This window comes from Rhinopithecus bieti, unplaced genomic scaffold, assembly GCF_001698545.2.
Source record: "Rhinopithecus bieti isolate Rb0 unplaced genomic scaffold, ASM169854v2 scaffold_3858, whole genome shotgun sequence".
NCBI lineage: Eukaryota > Metazoa > Chordata > Mammalia > Primates > Cercopithecidae > Rhinopithecus > Rhinopithecus bieti.
This window is the reverse complement of record NW_016804227.1, coordinates 1152673-1158265: the sequence shown is the minus strand read 5'-3', so window position 1 is coordinate 1158265 and position 5593 is coordinate 1152673.

Here is a 5593-nt window from a genome sequence, read left to right as displayed (position 1 = left end):
GGAGTGGTTTGTTATACAGCAATAGAAAACTGGAATAGTTATATATTTTGTTAGTTTTCAGCGGTTACCCAGGAGATGACAATATGTATTCTTGACTTCTAAGAATCTATATTAAATACAGTTTCACAATAATGCATTTTTATTCAGTTTAAATATTTTCTAACATCCCTTGAGACATCTTTTGTGATCCAAAGATTATTAGAAGTGTATTCCTTAGTTTCCAAGAGTTTAGAGATTTTCCTGCTCTCTTTCTTTTATTGATTTATCATTTAATTCTGTAATGAATGTGAAACCGTTTGAATGATTTTGATTCTTTTAATTTGTTAAGATTTGTTTTATTACCCAGCCTATGATCTATCTTAGTGAATATTTCAAATGCACTTGTAAAGAATGTATATTCTGTTGTTGTAGTGGGAGGTGTTGTATAACTGTCAACTAATTTCAACTGATTGATGGCATTGTTGAGTTTTTCTGTGTCTTCCTGATTTTTCTATTTGTTCTATCAATTACTGATTGAGGAATGTTGACATCTCTAATTGTAATCGTGCATTTGTCTGTGTTGTCCTTTCAGTTCTGTCAAATTTTTGCTTCATATGTTTTGAAGATCTGTTGTTTGGTCTATACACATTTAGGGACAGTATGTCTTCTTAGTGAATTGACCATTTTATCATTATGTCATGTTCCCTCATTATCCTAGCTAACCTTTATTTTGGTTAGATATCTACTTTAATATTGGTATATCAACTTTGCCTTTCTTTTAATTAGTGTTTGTGTCATTTATCTTTTTGTGTACTTCTCCTTTTCACCTATCTGTATAATTGTATTTGAAGTGAATGTCTTGTAGACAGCATACACTTGTGTTTTTATCCATTCAGAAAATCTCTGTTTTAAAATTGTTGTGTTTGCATTTTGGTTGAGTATGTAATTAGAGTGGACTTGTTAAACAATATGAATGCATGTGGTCAGAGTTTGTAGATTCTGTCAGTTTTCCAAAGTGGCTTTATCACTTTTACTTCAACTAGCAAGGAGTGAGAGTTCCATTTGTTTCATATCTTAACAGTTGGCATTGTCAGATTGATCGATAAAATTTTAGTTATTCTGGTTGGTAGGTGGTAATATCTCATTTCAAACTCAGCTATCACTCTTTTATTTATCTCCTCTCTTCATAGATTGTGGTTTAGTATTAATGATGTCTCATAGTTCTAACTGCCCGTTTTCCTGTTTATACCACTTCTATTTTTTAAGTCTCATTTCTATCACCAAATACCACCTACTGTTGTTGTTCCTGAATTTTGTGTTTATTATAATAAATACATCAATTTTGGGAAAAAAATGTGTTTTGATCTTGCATATTTTATATAATTATGGGTATGTTTAGATTTAAGTATATAATTTAATTATTTGTTTTCTATGTGTTATCCTGGTTTTTCAATCCTGTTTCCCCTTTTCTGCCTTCTTAAAGAACTGGAGAGGACTAGAAGAGTCTGTAACTTTTATTCAGATATTTCCCATTTCTCTTGCCTTTCCTTCATATTTTACATGTTTCCTTTTTATATCATTTCTCTTTTGTCTGAAGAACTTCCTTTAGCAAGTATTTTAGAACAGGTCTACTGACAATGAATTGTCTTTGTTTTCCTTCATCTGAGAATGTCTTTATTTCACTTTCACTAAGGATATTTTCCTTGTATATAGAATTCTGAGCTGATGGTTCTTTTTATCAGTGCTTTAAAAAATGTTGTTCCACTTTCTTCTGCTTTCATAATTTGTGATGAAAAATCTAAAGTAATTTAAATCATCATTCTCCTTTGTTCTCCATAAGTAATGCATCATTTGTCTTTGTCTCTTTATAAGACTTTGTCTTTGCCTTTAGTTTTCAGCAATTTTATTTTTACGTATCTCAGCATTAATTTATTTGGAGGTATCCTCTTTGGATTTGCTGAGCTTTTTGAATCTCTAGGTCTATACCTTTGGCCAAATTTTGTAAGTATTTAACCATTTCTGCAAATATTTTTTGCTGCAGTGGACTGTGTCCCCTCTCTTTCTTGGATTCCAGTGACACAGTGTTGTACCTTGGAGTATTACTCCAGAGATTTCCCAAGGATCTCTTCATTTCTTTTCAATATTTTTTCCTCTGCTGTTAAGATTAGATAACTTCCACTGATCTATTTTCAAGTTCATTCACGTCTTTCTCTATCATCTCCATTTTGTTATCACCCCTATCCATTGAGATAGAGTTTTCAGTTAATAAATTTTTCAGTTCTGAAATTTCCATGTGTTTCCTCTTTAAATTTTTTGTTTATTTACTGAGACTTTATATTATCCATTTGTTTCAAGAGTATTCATCCTTACTTCTTGAAGAATTTTTATAATAGCTGATTTTAGGTCTTTGTCTGATAATTTCAACATCTTTGTCATCTAGGCAGTAGTGTCTCTTTATTGTTTTTCTATTCGAGTTGCAATTTTCCTAGTTCTTTGTATGCCAAGTAATTTTTCTTGTATCCTGGACATTCAGAATAGAATGTTAAGAGACTCCGGGTCTTATTTAAATCCTATCTATGTGGAATGTTGATATTCTTGTTTCAACGTATGATCAACCTAATTGGGTTCAGGCCACAAATTCTGACCAGTCTTATGTGGGTTCTGGTTCTGATGTTAGTTCAGTTTTCAAAGGCCGTGTAATACTATTCATGTCTGTCTCACATGTAAAACCCATTATCTTGTCTTGGACCTGGATTGTGGTCTATCCCATAGCTCCATTCTGAAAGTTTTTGATATGATCATTAGGGGCAAATCCATGTGTACATAACCTACAGGGTAAGCACAGGACTTCACATATAACTTTATATGATTGCTTTCCCAAGATTCTCATTTCCCCTGACTTCCTAAGTACTTTCTGATTTTCAAGGACTCCTCATTTTGGTCCTCTAGCCAGAAACTTTGGCTTTAGTCATCTCACTGTGCCATACATTTCCTGTACTACACCCATGTCTACGACCACATGGCAGAAGGAAAGACGGGGGAAAAAGGCTATGGAATTTCATCTCATCTTTTTGGGAACAGTTTCTCTGGACAGAAAGTTTCCCATTTCTCAGAGTTTTAATCACCAGTGGGCTCTCACTGCTGCTACTGTCACTGCTGCCAACATTGGCATAGGTTTGCCTAGGGGTGTGGGATGTGAAAGAATTAAAAGGGAGGAACCCAGGGAACTACTCCCACTCACTGTGAGTATATTAGAAATCTCTTTCACACTCCTTTAACCAGACACCTTTCCTGTATGCCTCTCTGTCCATGCCAGCTCCCACTTCACGGTTTTGCTGCCTTGTGTCCAGGCTGCAGGACAGCAGAAGAAAAGCAAAATGGGAGACTCACCACCATTCAGTAGTACTTAAAATGAGCCCAGATGGAATTATGGAATTGCAAAACGGAATATGCGTATTGGGAAAGGTAAATTAATAGATAAATATAAAATAGTATTGACAGTATTATTTTAACTGTTATAATGATTATAACTGTTATAATGATTATAATATCTTTTAAAGTTTAAAATGTGTAGAAGAAAATATATGACATCATTAACACAAAAACCAGCAGGGGACTCTGATTCCATAATTCCATCTGGGATCATTGTCCTTCAGCTTAAATAACTGGCTTAATACTTATCAACTCTGCTAATAAGGGATTTTCTTACCTTTTGTTTGAAAGTATCTTTATTTTGTCTTCATTTTTAAGAATCTTTGCAATGACTATAGAATTCCAAGTTGGCAGTATCCTTCCCCACTCCACCTCTTTTTTAAAGATGCCATTCTACCATCTTCTGATTTCAATAGTTTCTGTTGAAAAGTCAGCCATATCTTGTGATTTCTCTCCTCAAATTAATGTTTTTTCCCCTCTGGCAACTTTTAATATTTTCTTTTTGCCTTTGTCAGAAATAAATGTATGTGTGATGTGCCTGAACATAGTTTTCTCTGTATTTAACCTGCTACAAGTTTGTAGGGGGTTTTTTTTGTTTGTTTGTTTTGTTTTTTTGAATATGTGGTTTGATTTCTTCCATCAGTTTTGGAAAATTCTCAATGGGTAGTTATTTAAATATTTCTTTAGTCCCATTCTCTCTTCTTCATCTAGATCTCCAACTGCAATTAGGTTAGACCTTTTCACTCTATCATATTTATCTTTTTCTTTTATATGTTTTCTATCCTTTTAATACTCTCTGTGCATTCTGAATATTTAATATTGACCTCTCTTCTGGCTTACTAATCCACTGTTCTGCTGATTATAGATAGATCCTCAACCCATCTATCTAATTCTTAATTGCAGTAACTGCTTCTGTTCTACTCTCCGTAGTCCTGGATTTTTAGTTAAGTCTTCTGTCTGGATTCCAACTCTCTCTTAAAATTGTCTGTTCTTTTTTTTTTTTTTTTTTTTTAACATTTTTAATTATTTTGGAGTCCCTCTCAGATAAGCCAGAACTCTAAATTACCTGTGGGTCCATTTCTGTTTTCTGTTGTTTTATTTCCTAGGTTTTGTTTTGTTTGGGGTTTTAAAAAATAATTTTTAATTTGCTGAAAATTTGTGGAGATCCTGAATGATACTATGTTCCTTTTTTTTTTTTTTTTTTTGAGACGGGGTCTCGCTCTGTCACCCAGGCTGGAGTGCTATGGCCGGATCTCAGATCACTGCAAGCTCCGCCTCCCGGGTTCACGCCATTCTCCTGTCTCAGCCTCCCAGGTAGCTGGGACTACAGGCGCCGCCACGTCGCCCGGCTAGTTTTTTGTATTTTTTAGTAGAGACGGGGTTTCACCGTGTTAGCCAGGATGGTCTCGATCTCCTGACCTCGTGATCCGCCCGTCTCGGCCTCCCAAAGTGCTGGGATTACAGGCTTGAGCCACTGTGCCCGGCCGATACTATGTTCCTTTAAGGAGAGTGGAGTTGGCCAGATGTGGTGGCTCATGCCTGTAATCCCACCACTTTGGGAGGCCAAGGTGGGCAGATTACCTGAGGTCAGGAGTTGAAGACCAGCCTGGCCAACATATTGAAACCATGTCTCTACTAAAAAATACAAAAATTAGCCAGGTGTGGTGGTGAGCACCTGTCATCCCAGCTACTCGGGAGGCTGAGGCAGGGAGAATTGTTTGAACCAGGGAGACAGAGGTTGCAGTGAGCTGAGATCATGCCACTGCACTCCAGCCTGAGTGACTGAGCGAGACTCCCTCTCAAAAAAAGAAAGAAAGAAAAAAAAAAGCTAGTTTTTTTCATAGCACATGTATAAAATGAACATTTGAAATGGGCTGCATATAAAGATAAATGAGGCTGGGCGCGGTGGTACATGCCTGTAATCCTAACACTTTGGGAGGCCGAGGCAGGCAGATTGCTTGAGCTCAGAAGTTCCAGACCACCCTAGGCAACTTAGTGAGACCTCATCTCTGCAAAAATTAACACAATTAGCAGGGCATGGCGGTGCACACCTGTAGTCCCAGCTGTTTGGGGGGCTGAGGTAAGGAAGGTCACTGATACCTGGGAGATCAAGGCTGAAGTGAGCTGTGATTGTGCCACTGCACTTCACCCTGGGTGACAGAGTGAGACTCTGTGTAAAGAA